Source organism: Cyanistes caeruleus, chromosome 5 (genome assembly GCF_971803275.1).
Source record: "Cyanistes caeruleus chromosome 5, bCyaCae1.hap1.1, whole genome shotgun sequence".
In the NCBI taxonomy this organism is placed as follows: Eukaryota; Metazoa; Chordata; class Aves; order Passeriformes; family Paridae; genus Cyanistes; species Cyanistes caeruleus.
Genome location: NC_141705.1, coordinates 17,647,343 through 17,668,869, shown reverse-complemented (window position 1 = coordinate 17,668,869; position 21,527 = coordinate 17,647,343). Strand labels below are relative to the sequence as shown.

At 36.5% G+C, this 21,527-nt stretch overlaps 1 protein-coding gene and 1 long non-coding RNA gene across 2 annotated transcripts in view; one reads left to right on the top strand and one right to left on the bottom strand.

Moving 5' to 3' along the window:
• Positions 1-21,527, bottom strand: part of LOC111928147 (uncharacterized) — a 128,183-nt gene that overhangs the window by 41,216 nt on the left and 65,440 nt on the right. The gene's annotated exons all lie outside the window — the stretch shown is intronic.
• On the top strand, positions 1,432-7,496 carry LOC147652952 (uncharacterized). The gene is made up of 3 exons (XR_015287622.1): positions 1,432-1,512; positions 3,808-3,845; positions 7,419-7,496. It is a non-coding gene; the product is annotated as an uncharacterized LOC147652952 (long non-coding RNA).

The following is a 21,527-nucleotide window of genomic DNA, read 5'->3' as shown; positions in this document are numbered from 1 at the left end:
CTAGCCATGGTGCTGTTTTGATGAGGTGGATGCACACTGGTCAGAACTGGAAGGTTGGAGAGTGAGTATGTATATACTGGAGCCTGCTTGACCTAAAACTTACATTGGCATCACATACCCCAGTTAGGTATTCTACCCCATCCTCATACCTTATTACTACTAATTTGTCCCCATCTATGGCACTTCAGTGCAGACTATCATAATTTAGTATTGCACTACACCTATGCATCAGAGGAATATTCCCATTCCAATTCTTGTACTGGGTATGTCTTAATATGTCTTAATATAGAAGACACGGAGGTGCACAGCCGTGACACTCTTAGCTCTATCCCAACCCCTCATAAATGACGATGTCTTATTTTCTTCACACCCACCACCTATAAGAAAAATAGCAAAAGGCAGTGTGAGAATCTTCCATCTTCATAAATTTTGTACACTGTATTCCAATTCATTGATGCATGGCCATAGTTTGACCATGATCTCTCACCAAAAAAGAAACAGAATTTAAAAATTGCTCAAAGCAATCAAAACGCATCAAAACGGAACTGTTCAAGAGAGACAAAGTACATCAGAAGTACCTTCTGCCTTCACAGAATCAATTTTTCACCCTGGTTTACAACCACTTAGCTAGTCACCTGCCAATAGCCTTAGGAGAATTTAAGATGAATATTCTTTTTTTTCACAGAAAATCCATAGACTCAACAGTTTTTGATGTAGTAGTTTTGTCACAAAACCTTTCCATTTGCTGTAATCAATACAAGATCTAGCTTTCCCATATGATGTCCATGGATGTCATTTGTGTAGGCAATGAAGTCCAGCAATCAGATTACTATTTTGATTTTGCAAATATGTGCTTGTTTCTCTTTTAGTTTGGGAAAGACAATGAAATATGGCTGGCACTGTTTTAGCTTCTCTTTAACCAAGGAGCGTCTATTTCCATGACTCGGTAGGACTTGAAAAGAGGAGATTTAACCACACAGTAGTGTCCCTGCTAGTCAAGGATCAGAAAAAACTATATGGTCAAACAGTTTCAGCCTCAAGCTTGCAAACACTTCTGTTAAATGAAAGAAGATAGAGTTACAGCTCAAATAAGAACGAGAAGCAGTCATAGTAATCAAGCCAACTTCAGGCATTATCTCAAATAACACTGCAAGACTGGTCATACTGTGTGAGAGTTAGCACAGACCATTTCCCAGTATTCTGGAATGAGTCACATATAAAATCACAGTTGTAAAAAGCATTAAGTTTTGAGCCCACATGTATTCTTCTGACATCTGTTTTATAACAGTAGGGTATAAACTAGGAATGTTTGCTATCATCATTTTGGACTTTGCACTTTCTTTGCTTGCAGTTTGAAAGGTAGTGGACACATAGATTATGACGAAACAATTGTTAGTCCAGTTCCAAGATCATATAGAGCCAGACTGTCACCCCATACATGCCCTTGGTGAGCCATCTCTCACTCTCATCAAAGGGAATACTCACACCAATGCTAACTTTTCACCAATATCTGTAAGCATCAGATTGCTGCTGTATTTGCTTCACTGATGTAAAAGACATTAGATTTTTTTACCCCCTTTTTCCCTTTCTTTTTTATAGCAAATGCATCAGAGTGCATCAGGTAAAAATATTCAGAATGCAGATCAGTTTGGTTTTACAGGCTCCCTTTGGCTCTGCTAATTCCCTCCAGATCTGATCTGTGGCTGTCAAGGTTGGAGTGCCACTGTGACAACTTTTTAATGATTTGAGGCATATTGCCAAATAGCTCCTTTTTGATTTCCATCCAACACAAAAAAATAGTATTAAATTTACCAACTCTTGTATCACGCCGCTGACATATCTAGAGGGTGATTAATTGTGCCACCAGGGTCTATGTAGAATTCTATTCTTGACAAAATGAGCTTTTAAAATCTATTTAATAACTATAATTATGAGTGAGGACAGAGACCCAAAACTGTAAATGGGTTCTCTGTGTTTCTTATTTAAGTACCTGCCAACAACTGAAAGATGGAAAGCCAAAGAGCATTTTGTACCAGCAAGCAGAATGCAGCAACTTTTCAGGATAAATTCTATCTTCTGTGAGCAGTTTTGTCTAGTAAGAACCAATGAATCTATTAATCTGTTCTGCAAGACAATGGATAGCAATGACCTGTCAGCTTTATGAGATCCATCAACATCTTTCTGTATCTTTCTGAAGAAGGTCTATATGCCCTCTGCAGACTCTACATGACAGAGTAGCACTATTAACACAGTCATTGCTGCTGCTACAGAGCTTCCTTTCTCTGGGTTTCTAACATAGTTGTTTCGTTAAGTCACATCACACTGGGTTAAAATTTAGCAGACAAATTCTTTTCCTCTCTGAGGGATTTTGAATTTGGGTTGGGTTTTCTTTCCCTTTTTTTTTTCCTTTTTTTGTTGGTTTTCTTTAATTTTTTTTGAAGTTATATTTGAAATGAAACCAGAAAAAAATTCTGAATTTGAATTTATATAGCTACAAAAATGAACAATATAGAGATATTTGTATTCCTAGCTTACAAGGGAAAAGCATATAAACCAACAGACAACAGTGGCAGAGCTATTGATATCTTGACACTGATACATTCCTTGTGTTGCATCTATATTGATTTAAAGAATGAGAAATGAGAGGTATAAATTTATGGGGACATTTTGGATGGAATTTTGCATTCATTTATTAAGTGAAATTTTATAGAGTACTAAACCATTGACCCTATCACTTGGTCTTACAGATTTATGGCTGAATCGCAGGCCTACTGAAGTCAATAAGGGCCTCTTCAACAATAGACTTCAAATCAGGACCTTGTTGCCTGACTCTGCATCCCCATTATGCAATTTTATAGAAATATTACATCAGTGTAAAGCTATGAAGAAAGCAAATGTATTCCCGGCTTTCAGGGGGAGAAGAAAGCACATTTAGGAATTTAAAGTGTACATAGCTTTGTGTATTTATGTTCCAGACTTTGCTTTGTTTCTAGCAAGATGAGTTTAGAATGCAGATAATGAAGAGAGGGCTAAAGGGTTATAGGAGGAGTAATAAAGAAGCTGGCTAATTACTCACAAGATTTAACATGGGAAAAATGCAAGCTAATATACCTCAGAGAAAAAAAAAATTATCTGTAGCACAAATATTTAGCTAGAAAGGAAAACTTGGATGATTTTAGGGTTGAAAAAGGTCTGAGTGACTAGAAGAACCAAAGAAGCTCATGTTAAACAGCAAGTTCTCCCACAATAAGATATGTATTTAAAGTTGTTCAATCTTCTTTGAGCACTCATGATCACACAGATACAGAGATGCTATATAATGTATAAATATCCCACACATATTGGAGTTAAGAAATCTCTAGGTAAAGTGAATCTATGCTTTTTTCTTCACATTATTAGTGAATATATTAGTGAATGTAGTGCATGCTATTTTTAAATCACAAGACCATCCAAACCGTAGCAATATAACTTTCAAGTACAGACTTAACCTGTATAAACAAGTCAAGTAGACAAATCTAGAGTATATGTCACTAAAAAGTCAAATGCAACTGTTTCTTTTGTGAATTTTTTAAACTCTCAAAATATACAAGCACTGCATTGTAAAAATTTTGTCAATAAGTTGCTGGCATTTAAGAGACAAGTAACAAGATACCAGCAAGGTGGATGGATTGACTTGTGAAGAAAGAACTGTGGTCATGGTATTTCATTCCCTAGCTAAAAGGGTTTGCAAGTTGGTGTACTGGTGTAGTTTAAGGACGTAGGTTGAGTGGGAATTAAAACAGGAATTTCTTGTTGTTACTTCTCCAGGAAGAAGGTAAAAACACATGCAGTATTATAACCACAAAGTAAGTATCTTTTGTATACTGAGATACAGAAGTAAAGTGTAGAAAAGATGTCTTGATACTCTGCCAATGTTTGAAGAACACTGGTAGAAAAAAAGCATAGAAGATTTATTTTAGGTAGTAGACTCCATATTGTGCATGTTCACAAGATAATTCAGGCTAATGTTTCATCTCAGTATTAGGCAATAATCCTGACAATGACCCTCCACAAGAAATTATAAAAACTCCACAACTTGCCTTTAAAACTAAGCCTAAAGTGAGACTTGAACACAATTGTGTATTGTAAGGATAAGGAAAACATGACAAACACCACTTTTCCCATCACATATCTCAGTCAAGAATATAGGAGCACCGAGTAACTAATGTTTCCTACCTTCGTGTCAGATTTGTTCAATCTGTACTGACAAAGAGGCTTTACAAATGGCAGTGGTTACTAGCCACAGGAAAGGAATTTTAGTATGGGTTTGACACACATATTTGCCTATACTGAGACACCAAATTATGTCAAGTCTGACAATTTCTGTCAGACTTGTAATATTATCAGACTGTAAATTTCCAGGATTTCTGGGTCCTCTGAGGGCTTGAAGTAAGTCAAGTCATGTTGGCAACAGGAGCATACTGAGGAGGCTGAGAGCTCCCAAGTGCTCCATTCCAGCTGGTTTCTCTGCAGACTCTGCAGGCACTTGGGGTAACTGGGTTCAACAGAATGTTCCAGATAGGAGTGGAAAATTAATGAGTTCAGGCCAAAGTGTATCTGCTGCCCTGATGTGGCGTGTCCTTCACTCTCCTTATCCTGCCCTTTGTTGTTATCCTTTGTTGCATATTTTCTTAAATTAAATGTGCAACTGAAATCATAACTTTGTGTCCTGTTGACCTCTGGCAAAGACTTATTTGCACAGCACTCAGTATAATAGGAGTTCACCTGATTGGGTCCCACAGGGTTTACTTTCATACAAATAATTATTGGTACCCATTAGGATAAATGAACTTTTAGGCATCTAAAAAAATTATTTCCAAAGAAAGAAAAAAAATAGAAAACAAGTACTATGATATTAAGCTTATTTGACAAGGACATGCAAGGTAAAAAAAATTAAAATTTCTCTGAGGGTGGGGAAAAGAAAAAATTAAGAGTACAATACAAAAAATCACTTCCAAAGAGGGAGAGGTATGAGAGGAGTTTAAAATTTAGTGGTCACAGAAGAAGGAACACCACAATGTGTCACATTAATAAGCATTGTAAGTAGGAATGTTGATTAACTCAGGAATGACTTATTATAATATAAATGACAGGCCCTAATGGAACTGAAGTGACAAGGTATGAAATGTGTATTAGAGAAAGCAAAATGAAAGCTAAATACCTGTGGGACAAGTAAACCTTTAGAAAAATTTGTACAGGTTTGTTAAAGACTGGATTTGGAAGTTTGTAACTTAGAAGGAACAAGGAAATGAAACAGAATCTGGGCACAAAGAAAGCTGGTTTGTATGTTGCAACAGTTTAGGAAAAAAAAGTACAAAAAAGATGCTATTAAAACAAAAGGGAAACTAACATGGAAGAATTAATATATAAACTGAAGCAAGAGAGAATAAAATTTTTTTTTTTTTCTGTAAATAACCTCACATCTAGGTCAAATGGCAACACACTGGTAATAATTGCCCTACCATAAGCCTAAATCTCACCAGCATGGTGTCAAAGGACTCATCCTCAAGACTAAGAAAATGCACACCTCTTGCTACCACCAACAAAAAATAAAATAGGCAATATTATCCAAATGTACTTAAGTACATACAATTTCACAGATGTTTACAAAAAGGTTACTACAAATACTGTCTGTGACATAGAAGTCTTCATATACCAAAATAATCATGGCTGCAAAATATGTTCTAGTAAGAAATTACTGCCTGTGCTAAGGAAATAAAAGGAGTTTATGTGGAAACATATAACTTGTCTGTTTCTGTAAAATTACTGGTTTCAATTAAATTACAAAATACACAGAAGTTTTGTATTCCTTAACATTTTAATTTCTGCATATATAAATTGACCGGATTACAACTGCAATGATAGCTTCAGAAAAGATATCAAGAAACCTTACCAAAACCAGTGCATTTGCATGCTTACCACAAAACAAGTCAAGGCAGAGGATATATACTGCATTACAGGATATGCTATGCCTCATGAAATGAGCACAAATGAAGTGGGACAGGGAGAAGAAAATGATGAAATGGTGGAACTGAGGAGATGTATTCAGACAGAAGAGTGACTGCAAATGAAGCTGCAAACCTAGGGCTCAGAAGTGTGAAATGAATGTGTAGGTTAAATTATTTTGTTGGCAGTACCCTGAAAACTAAGAGCAGACATTTTGAATCTGGCATATTCAAGACTTTTGTTATAAAAGCTGGATATCATTGAGGTGGACTATAAAGAAATGCATAGAGGGAAATAAAGAAGAAAATATGCTATTAATAGCAGCTAGGAAGGATTAATAACATAACAGAACCAATGAGAAAGTAATTTTATATTAGATATAGTACTATTACTTTTTTAGCCTTATGCTTTTGGACTATGTATGCCAGGTATTTGAAATGCTTGTTTTACACACCACGTTATGTGAGCAGATTACAGAATGCCTGGATAGACATTCGTGACATATGGCTCACCCCTTCTAGTCAGTGAAAATCTGAAGACATTTGTACTGATTCAATTTTGCAAGTATTTTTAGTAAAATTAGAGACTCTGTTAGAACATTCTGGTATAAATAAAATGCTGCCATCACTAACCTGGCAGTCAAGTGAAATTTTTGAGAGCAAGCATACCATTTATACAGTCAATGTAAACCACTCTGAGTGTGGTACTAAAACATGACATCCAAAAGGTGATCAATTTAGTATATTATAAAAGTGTGTTACCTCTACAGCAGAACTTGTCCCAGCTAAGTAATTGGTTTTTTAAGAAGCATGGTTAGGACAAAAGGGCAAAAAAATTTAAGAACAATGGAGATGATTCAGAAATCAGACAGAGAGGATGTCAGAGAGGAGATTGCAGCTCAAAAGAGAGAACATGAAAATCCTGAGCAATGACTAATGAGGGCAAACATAAAGGCAGCAAAAATAAATTTAAAACCAATTTTTGAAATTGTCGGTACCTGGCAATTCAGAGAAGTCTTTCAGCTGACAATAGTCTTCCCTAAAGCCTGGAAGAACTTCATTCAATGCCAAGGGTGTTGAGGGTAAAAAGGACTGAAAAATCTAAAATTAGAGATAGCAAAAGTAGGATTAAAGAGATTAATATGAGTGGAATTGTACAAGCTAGATGAAAAATTATAGGAAAAAAATTATCCAAAGTCAGAAGAATTTTTAAATATTCCACACTGCAAGTGCATAGAAGTTATAGACACTGAGCCTGTGCTTGAGGGAACCAGAATTCACACCAAAAACCTCAACAAAGTATTCAAGTATTATGTTTGGAGGAAGAATTAATTTCAAAGACACACAGAAGTTCTCAAAGGATTTCTGTTGTTATTAGCAAATCTATGTGATCTAAACAGAAGGAAAAAAATACCATGTCTTGTTTTTTATTAGTGTCCCAGGGCAGGAGGAACTACTAATTAGTCCAGAAAACTGATGTGATACTGGAAATTTGAAGATGAATGGTAAAAGGTTAATAGAAGTTTAATAAAGGCAAGTAAACACATAGACCACTCATGAATGGTATCTTAAATGTGGAACTACTCTGTATCTGATAATGATTCATATATCCTATAGACAAAGTGGGACACTTTGCTAAATAAGTATGCTTCTGGTTATATAAGAAAAAAGAAGTTTTAAGGTTTAATTAATTAGAAAGAGTATTTTCTTGACAACCAGAGGTATCTTTCACTGTGAGTTTAATGGTAAGTCAGGACTGAAAACTGAGAACAAAATCTAAGCCAGTTTTCCAAAGATTCAGATAGCAAACTTCAATTAACATTAACAAGATATATTTTGTTAGACCAAAATGAATTTTTAAGAGGTGAATCTTAAATCCTGACACAGACTTCTGCAATGGGACAAATTCGGATTGTAAGGAATAATCAGTCACATACATATATCCCATTCTCCCTAAGCAAGTTACCTTCATAAACTCAGAATATGTCCATATAGAACATAATTGTTTGAAAAATGCCTAACCCTCTTCATTTTCCCTAGGTCGATATTTTACTCAGAATCCACATCCTTACAGCTGAACTGATTTCCTTGCTGAAGCCAATGGGTAATTTTCTATTTATTTGAACAGAAGAGAGACATTTATGTAGTCCGTGATATGTGAAGGGAGACAAGATATATCTCCCCCATCAACATCTTTCTTCACTCACTTATACCTTACCCATTTGCCCTGAAGAATTCCGCTCTCAGAAGTCCCTCATGCATCACTTTTTGTACATTCAACATTCTTTCCTTCCTTAGAATTGTCTCTATCTGCTTGTGTCCCCTCTGACCCCCAAGCCTTTTAACTCATCCTTCCTCCTGAAAGGGAGACAATCTTTTCTTCCCATTCAAATATTTTTCTTGGTCCTAAAAAGTCATCATGAATCCCAGTTTCACTTATATTATACTCCCTTCCTGCTGTTCAGCACTTCTGGCTTTCATTTTAATCATTCTGAAGCCTCTGTGTGCCATGTCCCTAAAGTCCTGTGGAGCTGACTCTCATCTCTTCCTGAGCCCTTCCACTGGATCACCACCCACCCACTTCCATAACTTTGTCTGACAGGACTCTGGAGCTCCTCCTCTCCTCTCCTCTCCTCTCCTCTCCTCTCCTCTCCTCTCCTCTCCTCTCCTCTCCTCTCCTCTCCTCTCCTCTCCTCTCCTCTCCTCTCCTCTCCTCTCCTCTCCTCTCCTCTCCTCTCCTCTCCTCTCCTCTCCTCTCCTCTCCTCTCCTCTCCTCTCCTCTCCTCTCCTCTCCTCTCCTCTCCTCTCCTCTCCTCTCCTCTCCTCTCCTCTCCTCTCCTCTCCTCTCCTCTCCTCTCCTCTCCTCTCCTCTCCTCTCCTCTCCTCTCCTCTCCTCTCCTCTCCTCTCCTCTCCTCTCCTCTCCTCTCCTCTCCTCTCCTCTCCTCTCCTCTCCTCTCCTCTCCTCTCCTCTCCTCTCCTCTCCTCTCCTCTCCTCTCCTCTCCTCTCCTCTCCTCTCCTCTCCTCTCCTCTCCTCTCCTCTCCTCTCCTCTCCTCTCCTCTCCTCTCCTCTCCTCTCCTCTCCTCTCCTCTCCTCTCCTCTCCTCTCCTCTCCTCTCCTCTCCTCTCCTCTCCTCTCCTCTCCTCTCCTCTCCTCTCCTCTCCTCTCCTCTCCTCTCCTCTCCTCTCCTCTCCTCTCCTCTCCTCTCCTCTCCTCTCCTCTCCTCTCCTCTCCTCTCCTCTCCTCTCCTCTCCTCTCCTCTCCTCTCCTCTCCTCTCCTCTCCTCTCCTCTCCTCTCCTCTCCTCTCCTCTCCTCTCCTCTCCTCTCCTCTCCTCCTTTCTCTGTCTTCATGCTTCCTGGTCCCCCTGCTTCTCCCTCAGTGGGACTTCCTTGCCTGTAACCTCCTGCCTGGAGTTGTCCTCCACATCAGATCTGCCTCACTGACATCTGACAAGGTGCAGCAGCTGCCCCTCTGCTTTCTACAATTTCCTCACTGCCAGCAGGTACTTCACCTGTGCAGTTTATTGCTGCCTCTCCTACTCACTGGGGCTCCCAGGAGCTGATGTGTCACAGAGAACTAAGAGCTGTTTCTGCCTGCTGGCAACCTTCTGCTGCTCAGCAACTCCATACCCTACCTCCTAGGCCAGGCTGCTCCCATTATACACTGTGGTGGGAAAACTATTTATCCTGGGGTGAGAATTAAGGATTTCACAGTAAAATATCAAACTTAAGAGGGTAAAAGAGTGACCCAGATATGCAGATAGTAAAAAATATATGTTCTACTAAACTATTCTTTCTCTGATACTGTATGTTTTGAAGGAACAGAAAAGTTGTTGATTATAATTCCTCAGTGTCTTTAGAATATTTGAAGGTCCACATATCTTTGATTACAAGGCAGAACAATTTTTCTAATTTGTAGTAGCATAGACCAAAAGATTTGTTTCTGCTCTGTGCAGTTTCAAAAGTGACCCCAATTCATTGACTAATCAGTTAAATTAAAAGGTTGACTTATCTGAGTAACTTCACTGTAATATAAAATGTCTTTTTGAAAGACAGTCCACTGAACCCAGCCACAGTGGGAGGCCTCCAGCCCTGTTACAGCAATTATTTCTGTGTATATCTCTTCCCAACTGGAGTACTTATGAAACTTAAATTCCCTCTCAAAACAGTTCAGATGGTTCACCTCTTTTAGTAAGCTGCTCCCTGTTTTACCAGCTGCTTAGGCATGATGGCATGCTTGCTATGGCAGAAACTTGACACTTGCCAGACATATTTCTGTCTTCTGTTTTGCACAGACTTTGCAAATCTTGGCCTTTGTCAAGGATTTGTTTTATTAAATGAACTGTTCATATCTTTATTCTCTCATAGTTTCTCCAGTCACAGATTTTATCCTGCTTAATGTGACAATACACAGGACTTTGTCCTCTAAAATCATGTAATACTTCAGCAGCCATGTTGTAAGACTTACACTTTTCTCTGAGTTTTCTTCTGGTTCCTTTTTTTACTGAAACTTTGGGGAATTTTACAGGAAGTCTTATAACTAGTTTTCAGCATTTCCTTGGCAACTCTGTCCCAGGTTTAACTAGAAGATAAAATGTCTAGTTCTGTGCATCAAATTTCTATTTCAATGTCAATAATTTCTTAAGTGAGGTTCCATTTAAGATTTCTAAAAGTACTCTGTCCATCTATGCTTTGACTCTTTTTCCATTTTAAAAATTTTGAATGTTAGTGCTTAAAAAAATGAATAGCAAAATATGGAATGAATGTTTCTTGATTAAATATTCAAAATCTAAACAGGGAACTTACCCTTTTTCTTATTTGTCATATTCTGAAGTTATATTTGCATTTTCTTTCATCACACTTAAATCCTCTGCAAGTTGTTGAAACATTTGTGAAAACTACATGTTGTTCACCTAAAATGATTAAATGTTCCTGGAACAATCAAGAAACACCTCCCTATTACTATATCTGTAATCACTGTAATTTACTGTGTTGGACATATAGACACACATGTATAAACGTGGTTCAGATCATGGTTGCTATCTGTATGACACTAAAATTAGACTGAATTTTGAGAAAATTAACTTTGCTTGCCTGTGTACATGAGGAAAGGACAATTTTCAGTGCTGTGCATAAAACTTATTATGGGTAATAAAATTATTGTAAAATAGATCTTTAAAAATAAAGATGATGCAATATTTGTGTAAACCACAGAATAAAACATGCTTTAAATGAAATAGGCTAATTTTACTGATGGTGTCAAAGAAATGTAAGACTTTCTTTCTTGATGAAAAATCTAAACAGAGCCCAGGCAATGGTCAGCAAGTACATCCTGAAATTTAGTATGTCATACAAAAATCTGTGCTACTTTTTATAGGAATTTCAATGCATCAACTAGGTCCCTTGACACTGTATATGTATAAATTATAACTATTAAGTAGCTTTTAATAAAAAGCAGCCAGTGATCTATGTCAGTATTTTAAAATCTAGAAATATAGATGTAAACCTCAGACTGTTTCTAAGTCATGCTATCAAGTCTTTTTCTCATCTGCATATGTCTCCAAAGGACTGCTCCAAGCTTGATTCATACTTCTTTTCCTGTTTCTTGGCCTAGAACAGATCCTTAACGTTACTTAAACTCACATTTGTATTTACTAAATCTAGTCAGAGTGATAAACACGATCTGAAGGACTGTAACCATACACACACATTTGCACACATGCTAATGATTATGACTTCTAATACTTGGAATGTAAAAGCTCCTGGCAGTTGAATAATGCTAGCTCAGGTTAGAATGGACATTCAACAGGAAGTGCAAAATCTGGTCTATACTAATTTCTTTACCTGTAAAATGACAATATACTCTGTTGGCCACATATCAGAGTAAAATACAATTTGTTCTTTACTGGAGACAAAACCCATGGAAGAAAATCATCCTAGGTACACAGGTAGTTCAAAATGAAAAGCCAAATATCTCTCTGGTATAGTACAATTAAAGCGTATTTGCCTTTACAAAAACAATATATACTGTGTTCTAGTAGAAAAATGAATGTCAGCTAACAATCTAAAAGCAATAAACAATAAACTTAAATTATAGTAAAAGTCAATTAGTATACCAATTAGTCTATATTGCAAGGAACTTACATGAAAAACCTTATTTTTCACTGTCATACAAGGTGTCGAGGAATGAACTCTGTCATTTAGAATTCACTAATAATTATAAAGGGGAGTTTGATGGATTATGATGTGACTCCATATAGTAGTAATGCAAAATAACTGCTCACCAAATGGTAAAAGCTTTTATACTCCAGCAGCTTTTAAAAGGGTACACATGGTAATAGAAACACACTTTGCAAAAAGACAAATAAATCTGTGGATGCATATGCTTTATGTCAGTTTCATGTGGTTCCTAAACAAGATTTTTACTGAAAATGTTCTCAGTGCAAAAGATAATAACATGGAGAAAAACACATTCATCAAGTACAACACACAAAACCAAAGACCAATACTTTATTCTTTTGGGAATGGCACAAAAAAATTAATAATCTGTTCAAAGCCACAGAGCTCACTATCCAAGAGTGTAAAAGGTATTGTAAAAGCAAAGACTACACTAAGCAAATATCACAGGCATGAAGAGACCATACAATTGACTTCACAGCAGAAGATAATCAGCTTTTTGGCTTGAGTTTAATTCAAAACAGAAGCATCTGACTTCTAAAAGAACTGGACATCCAATGTTCAGCCTATATGTTTGTTTCCATTTGTTTCTTCCAGCCTTTGGCTGGGGTTTTGTAAGGCTTCAACATGGGTAAATTGCAATCTACTGCATTTTTTTGGCTGAATTCTTCATTTGGCTTTTATTCTATAAAAAGCATAAGCAGCCTTTGTGGAAGGATCATGAAAATATCTAATTATTTATCTCCATGTAATGACAGTATGAATTAACATTACATACAAACTATTTTCACTTACATGAATTAGTGAAGGTCCCCAATGAGATGTTTTACCAAATGAGTCTCGAGAAACCCAATTCTGGCTGAAAACATCTGGGCTGTTTGACATTTCTGTGCCTGGAAATTGGTTTTACTCAAAGTAAACATCAGATTCAACTCTCTATCTTCCTTGAGTCCAGAATGTCATCTGACCTTTCTATCTACTTTGAGTTTTGGTACAACTATCTTTAGTTTAAACCTTCCATGAATTTATACCTTTTATTTTCCATAATAATTTTAATGATTTTTCAAACTTTATTTGTAGTAAATGACTCTTTGCTTTTCATCAGGGAAACTGATAAAGGAAAATACCAACAGAGTAGGGAAAATGAAAGCAGAATGACAAAACTAATGAAATTATCCACTGATAGTGATGCAGAATTCTAGCCAACTAAAGAATGCCAGAAAAAAAGTTGTGAGTTCTAGAAAATGTTCAGCCTTGGAAGAATTGGTTAATGTCTGATGCTTCTGGAAAAATACACCTTTTCTTCATATATTTTTCCTTGGAAATAATTGCCACCTCATTCCATGATGCATTCTTGACAATAGGGGATGCAATGATTATGTACATTTTTAATGTTTTCTTTGAAGTACATGAGTTTTTGAACCACATTTATGAGAACTGGCTTTCAAAACATGCAAGGTGGCTGGGACTCCTCAAATACAACCCATGCCCCCAGGATTTTCTCCTGTTACAACTGTGTCTGAGAAAGAACAGGAAACCAGTGCGGTGCTTGTTATAACATCCCCTGGGTTTTGGTACGTTCAATATTTTATAAGGATGAATAGTGGGTTTAAAGTAGACAAACAAGTTACCATGTAAGCTAATGGTCCCCTGTGTTTCTGTTGTGTGTAGTTATGTGGGTAAAAGAAGCCCACGCTTCTCACAGTTAATTCAGTGCTTTGGATGTTTTTAACTGTAAAGGAGGCATCTTTAAGAAGACATTATGCAAATGCCTGATTCAGTTTTCCCTTCTAAACCTTCCAGAAGTGTTTGGGAAGAGTGCAAATAAAAAAGAAATACCACAAACAAACCCCACTTAATAATTCTTTTTTCCATGAGAGCATGCTAGTAGGGTAGCCCTCATATTTTGCCTTCAGCACTTGCCCACTGCTAGCACATGGGCGTTTTCTTCAGCCAAGCCAATATAAATTTGAATTTGCCTTCAAGGTCATCTGATTGATGTGCTGTAGAGCACTTCAAAAACTGCCTCCTAGTCATTATATACAAGGACTCAGAGAAGAATCTGGGAAGGGTATCTTCAAGAGAAGATGCTTCAGAATGATAGTACTGACTCTGGTAGTCAAACATAACCTAGTGGTATTTCCAGTATGTATGAATTATAGTCATAACTTGACTGTCATAACCTGCACAGAAGACAGCTCTGATAAGGAATGTGTTACTATATTGCCAGTGTTTAGTTGCATGAAGATAGTAATTGCTGCCAAACGTTCTTGAATTCTTTTCCTGGTGTACATTTTCCAATGCATTTCTAATGTGATCACTTATTATTTAGTTCTCTCTCTATTTGATGAAAGCATAAATTAAGATAAAGTGCATCAAGGTTACTGATGCTTTCTGATAATAAACTAAAACTGTTGATTAAGCAGATGATGAGTTTAAGTCAACATTCTTTGTATTAAAATGCTTGATGTAGATTTATGAACTAACCTCACAAAAGTTTCACAAGTATAAAATAAATTTAAATTATGATAAAGAATATTTTACTTTAGCATAATTTAATATCTACAGTTTTAATACAGAAAGTCATTTAAGTAAGAAAGGACATAATTAAGCCCTATCAATATACTGAACTGTTTATTTTTCAGATTAAAACATCAGAAGTATTCTTGGTCTTTCATCTTGGTTAGGCAGTGCATTTGTTTTGGATTTCCATGGGTATTTAATATACATTATCTGTTTGAATGAATCGCCTCTTTTTTTTTTTTTTATTTTCAAAGAACAATCTAAGAAATAAGTTTTGCCATTTCTATGAAATTTACAGGTACAAAAAATTCTCCTGTTCTTCTATTCTTGGGACATGAAATAAGAGATTTTTTTTTTTTTTTTGATTTTTTTTTTTTTTTTTTTATAATGAAGTACCTATTTTATGCTTCTTTTGCTGCCTCCTATCTTCCTTCACCAAAGTGTTCCTACCACTTTTTTTCCAGGCTGCTCTTTAGGCCAGGTGAGATAGTAGCCTATTCTGCTCAATTAAGGACATGCCTTTGGGGCCAGTTTTGGAAGGATTCATATGATTTTTCTGCCACTCTTTCACATGAGCCCTCTTTATGGATCATCTCCATTTCAGAGCAGAAAGTGCTGTGGACAGTCATGGGTATCAGCTGCCACGGTGCTTCAGCTTGCCACTGCCTCTTCTAGATTATCCTGCATGTGGCTTGATACAAAATGCCTCATTCTTCTTTTCTGAACTCAGATCGGATTCTGGTGATTTTGTGGCACCATGTGGATGAGAAACGTTGCCCTTGGGTTTCACTACAGAGCTTTTTCAGGATGGGCTTATCAAATACTTTTTCACAAGGCAGTATCCCTGCTGGTCTGGGTTCCATTTAATTTCACTTTCTTTCTGAGAAACATATTCAATTTAACACTATTTAAAAAGTACTTCCAAGCTACAGATTTCATGCAACTACAAATTAGCAAACATCAACAATGAATATTATTCCTTTTCTTTCTGCAAACCTTCCTCCTCATACTTTGCATTCACCCCTTAGTGTACAAAGATTAGCTCATTACAGCCAAGGGAAAGAGAATAGGAAAAAGAAAAGGTTTGAATGTGTCCAAGAACTGTTCAATATTCTCAGCAGCCACCAAAATGACATTAAAAAGAATAGCATGCTTTCCATCATAACAAAATCTAAGGCTATCCAGTGTTGTTTGAAATAAAAATAATACAGAATTATTTTACTATTAAACTGAAAAGCTTGCAGCTGACAGCAGTTCTTTATTTTTGGAGTTATTGTGTTAAGATCCTGCAAATCTACTTGTAATGCTAAATAAGAATGATCCATGGATTAAAAATCAGTGAGGAGCTTTACAGAACACAGCAAATAAAACACAATAGGAACTCTGCACTTCAGATACAGGATGAGAATAATCTCCACCACAGACAAGATGGGCAAGATCTACACAGGCTAAGAGAAATTAATCAAACTGTACTGCACTGCTTGGCCTGAAATCTGGAAATGCCTTGAAAAGTCAATAAAGGAAGCCTTATCCCCAGCAGGAGTAAATCCATCAGATACATCCACTTACATCAGTTGAAGATCTGCCCCAATGTTTGTAAAATTAATCGACTACACGATATTGCTTTCATTTTAATGCTGGTAAGCTGGAAAGGTAATTAGTACACAACTGCATCCCCAAAAGCATTGTCTAACAGAATTGAGTTTTTCCTGTAGCCATGTGTGAAAACGTACAGAAAGATGCTAAGAACCAGAGGGATGGATTATCCACCAAGGCAAACTAAGTTTAAACTACTGGTTTCCCAGTTTGGGGGAAAAACAAACACATTGTTGAGTGAAACAACCTAGGAAACTGCAAAGCAAATGTGGGAGGGGGAACAGAAAAGACCTAAATCTCCTCTATACAAGAACTGGTATTTCTTAAAATTCTTAACTAATGCAATAATTTCTACATTATAAATCAGAAAAGTAAAAGATTTGAACAGAAAAATAAGTACACTACACTATACTAAATAAGTAAATGAGTTTCAGGGATAGAAATAATTATGAACTTGCTACATAATAGTGAGGATTTTTGGTTTTGATATAGCACAGTATAGCTCTTTTTACCTAATTTGATTTTATTTTTTCTCAATGCACTGAAATGCACTAAACCAAGGAATTAATAAAGGAAGACTATTAATGTGAAAATAGAGAAAAACATCGTTAACTCTAACTTAGTTCAGAGGTGAGCAATTCCTATCAAAGCAGGAAATAGTAAGTCCTTATCTCATAATTAAAGTGATTGAGTAGGAAACATCAGGGGAATAGTCTAAATACAGCTAGGTAACAAAAGCAAAGTAAAAAACAGTGTGGCTATTCACTGGATAAATCAGTACAGAAAGTAAACCGACCCTTCGAGTCAAATTTTGACTCAATGACCAGCTGGATTTGGTATGTTTACAATGCTGAAAATCATACTTTTTGAAATTAAATGTGTGGAAAATAGGCTGGTGTCTTCTTAGTGAAATTGATATTACGTAGAATCAGTGTTCTAACCTCAAATGAAAATACAAATGAGATTTTCAAAGGTGCCTAAGGGAATTAAGGTCTCCAACTTCTGTTAAATTTTATTAGGATTTAGGGTTCTAATTCCCTCATGCTTTGACAATCTCAAACTAAATATTTATCTCCTCCCTGCATCTTGCACCCTTTCTGCATTATTTACCACATTCAGAGATACCACTGCTCTCTGGAGCATACCGTGATTGTGTTAGTATGTTCTCAACCATTTTATCTGCTTATGACAAGAAGAGTTAGCCAAATGTGAAGGTATATGAACTGTTTGTTGTACAAGAAATGAAACTGAGCTGAAGAATCAGGACTTTAAAATATTGATCCTGTTATTTACAACCAATGTATATTCCACCTGATGTTGGATGTTTGCCTCTTTCCAAATGATATTGATCTTTGAATTTATTCTGTGCAACTAGCATCTTCTACACTGTAAAGTTGGAAAGAATCTGTAAAAGTTGGTAGAATCTACCCAAAAACAGCACAAAAAGGCAATCTTCACCTATGATCTGTTCTCCATATCTCCATATATCTCCGTATCTCCACTTTTCATCGAGTATTTTAGTATCTCTTTCCAGAAAACCCAGTTGCATTTAGACCAAATGACTTATTCCCCCACATAACATCCTATTAACTGATCAAACATTTTGTATCTTGTCCTGTTTCTTAGGTTTTTACTCCACTTCTCAGGATTTTTTGGCTTCTATAATTTCCTGGGAATCACACTTGGCAAAACCATGAATAATGAAATGTTATGTGCTCATATCTGCTGCAAACTATGGATGCAAGTGGAAGGCTTCCTCTAAGTGATCTAAGCAAAAGGAATTAACAAACTCCATAAGCAAAATGGACTGAAAATATTTGTCCCTGGTTATAGGAACATGTTATGAGTAATAATATCAGAATTTGTACAAGATTCTAGGTGCCTATTTTAAAAACAGTTTAAGGAGATGTGGTCTTAAAAATATCACTGGAACATGGCTACTTACCTTCGGTACACTTTTTTTGCAACTGAAAATTTCTTTCTTATGTGTTGCTATCCAAATATGCATTTGTCATATTCACAAAAAGCAGTAATGCATGCTATTAGTAAAACCTTAAATTAGCGGAATTACTCTTTTCCCATGTAGTAAGTGATAGTTTGAGAGGGAATAGCCTCAAGCTTCAGCAGGGGAGGTTTAGACTGGATATTAGGAAAAATTTCTTAATTAAAAGAGTTGTCAAGCGTTGGAATAAGCTGCCCAGGGAAGTGGCTGAGAGACCATCCTTGCAGGTATTTAAAAGATGTATAGATGATATGTGTAGGGACACAGCTCTGGTGGATTTGGCACTATTAATTTTACAGCTGGACATGATGATCTGCGAAGTTTTTTCTCAACCCAAATGATCCTATTCTTGTATGACTGCCTACAGCATCCCCAGATAATTTCTAAACTCTTTGACCTCAATTTACAAGAAAACAAGCACACCGTGTACATGGGCATTTTAAATTCTGCATTATAGCCTATCTCTGCCAGTTGAGTCTCCTATTAGCTATCGACAGATATCAGAATAAAACTACAAATATGAAGTTGAGTTAAATCAGCTTTTTAGAATACCCCATTAAAACACCAAATAATCCTTTTATTTCTTTGCTTAATAATCCCTCTTACTATATGGCAAAGAATTTATATCAACAGCTGACATCTAAAATCTTAATAGGCTTCTATCTTGTTAATTCTCTTTGGACAGAGGTCATCTTTTCCATGGCAATGTCTTCTTCCATGGAACAACTGGAAATTAATATCAAATTATTTATCTCTTTCTTGTCATTCTTCTGGTACAGACCTGAAATTCTGTTCATTTTACAATGCACAAGTCACCCCAGGACACCAACCAAAATCCACATTTGTTTCAGTGCGCTCTAGCTGAAACCTGATTTGAATCTCTTTCCTTAAAGAGACATCATACACTCAGCTAACTGCTATAGTTCACAAAATTTAATGTTGCGTGTTTTGTATCTGATACACTAGAGGCAACTTTTCAAGTTCCTGCAGCTGCACAGCCTAAATCTTGGCACAATCTACTAATATATCTGAGACAGAAATATGACCCCATAAAAGTAGAGTATTATGAGCACTAAAGCTCTGCTATGTCTCAGTCAAAATATCAAGGTTTTTTACTGTAGTATTCCACTCAGTATTCATGGAATAGAGAGTGATTAAAGAACCACTCTTGCTCTTGGTGTGCCGATTCAATAATTATTGTCTTTGTTTCTCTAATATATGCACAAAGTCTCATCCCACACAAAACATGATATCATAAAGCTAAGATAATAGTAGAGTGAGACATCTTTCACAATGGCAGTAACAAACTCTGGGTGGTTTTTCAATGTTTATGAACATCAGCACTGTATTCATAAACTTATTTCAACCCTGCAGAAATTTACACTTCTATACTAAAAAGGGAAAAAATCTCTTGGAATGACTAAGGTAGAGAAGGATAAAGAAAGGTAAATGTGATTTTTAATTACTTTTATGCATGCAGACCTCGAGGGATAGAAGAACAAAGTATCTTCTGTAATTTTGGAAGACTAAGGGGTGCTTCTAAATTGCTTTAACACTCTCTGGGCTCCTTCAAGAACATCCACAGCTGCTTCTTGCTCAGGCTCTTCTACTATTTCATCTCTTAACTTGTTTTTGTCATCCACAGTATGTATATGTTCCTTGTCCTGGGTGTTTCTAGTACTTATATTGGACAGCTTACACAGGGCAGACATCAAGGCTCCTTCCACTCAGTGGGATTGTTTTCCCTCTGTGTCACAAATCCCAGCTGCAGATGCTTCATAAGAGGGACACTCTTACCTCCATCCTGCCTTGGGCTATGTTTTAGCCATAGCAGCCTCCTGAAGTAATGCTCTACTGTAGTGACGGAGATTGATGTTAAAAAGACTTTAAAAGTGATTGAAGTGTTTAGCTATTTTATTTAATTTTTAAAAGGCTATTTTAAAAACATAAAATTATAGGACAATTTATGAGAAGAAATACTTGGTCTAAGACTACTTAATATAAAGGAAATTTAAAATCTAATGTTATGAGTATTTTCTTGGTTGAATACCAGCAGATTTTTGGCTAAAATGATTGCTCACAATGCATAAGAAAAAGTTCCCTCTCATTCCTGTGCACTGAGCTTCTGATCCAGGAAATCCAACAGAGTCTAAATGGATGGTCCCTCCAGCTGCTTACCTTTCCTTTCTTCTTACTCAGTGTGTAGTTCATGAGTTTGGGAGATCCCTGCATTGATCTGACTCTACTGGGATCTGTTATTAATTACTGTTCTCAGTACAGACTCTTTTCTACTCCAGATGTTCACAAAGTCCAATGCACACGAGGAATATCTTGTTAAAATTAAACTATACTAGTCACTACACACATCAGTTATTGGTATGGAAGCTCCACTTTATCTAAGTATAGAAAAGGTAAGGAAATACTTTTATTTTATTTTTTTCTCTAAATCCTGTCAGGCTAAGGTTTCATGAGATACTATGAAAAATTTCCCTAACATATATTTGTCGCACATTCTGCATTCTCTTTCATTACTAATTTTATTTTATTAAAAATGCAATTGACTGTGTCTGGCAAGACTATTTGTATTGATTTACAACTCATAATGAAATACAAATTATAGCAGTTTCTGAGTTAATTGCACCTTTGGCCTTGTTTTTGACTGCAGTAAGGTTTTTCCAATCAGTCTCAGACACCTGGCCATCAAGCTTCTGGGACCAGCATTCTTGCCCTGGACATCTCTGGTCTCCTCTCTGCAGACTAGTGACAAAAATTGCTAAGTACTTTGGATCTTTCTATTCAGTTTGACAACTCAGCAAGTCCAGGATCAGGTAAGCAAGAACCTAGCCAGGAAATGTCAGTCAGCATAAAGTAATCATCTCCAAAATTGTCTGATTTAGAACAGAAACCTTACATAGAAAACAGATATTAAGAGAATAAACACATCTGAACATGTCCTCTGTCTGGGAGCTGACAAAAACTAAGATGCAGATCTTGACAAGGTTAAGGTCAAATCCATAAAAGGATTTATGTGTCTGGATCCTCTTCAGTAGACTCCAGTACACGAGGGAGGGAATCAGCTCTTGACACAAAACTCTTGCTTACAGCCACAGAGAATCGTATCTCCCCGCTGGGAGTCAAAGCCTGGTGCTCTTTCCTGAACAAAAACACAGGGAGAATTGGTGCTGACAGAGAAAGATTCTTCCATTACCTCTCCACTTACAAAACAACTCTCCATATTTGTAAA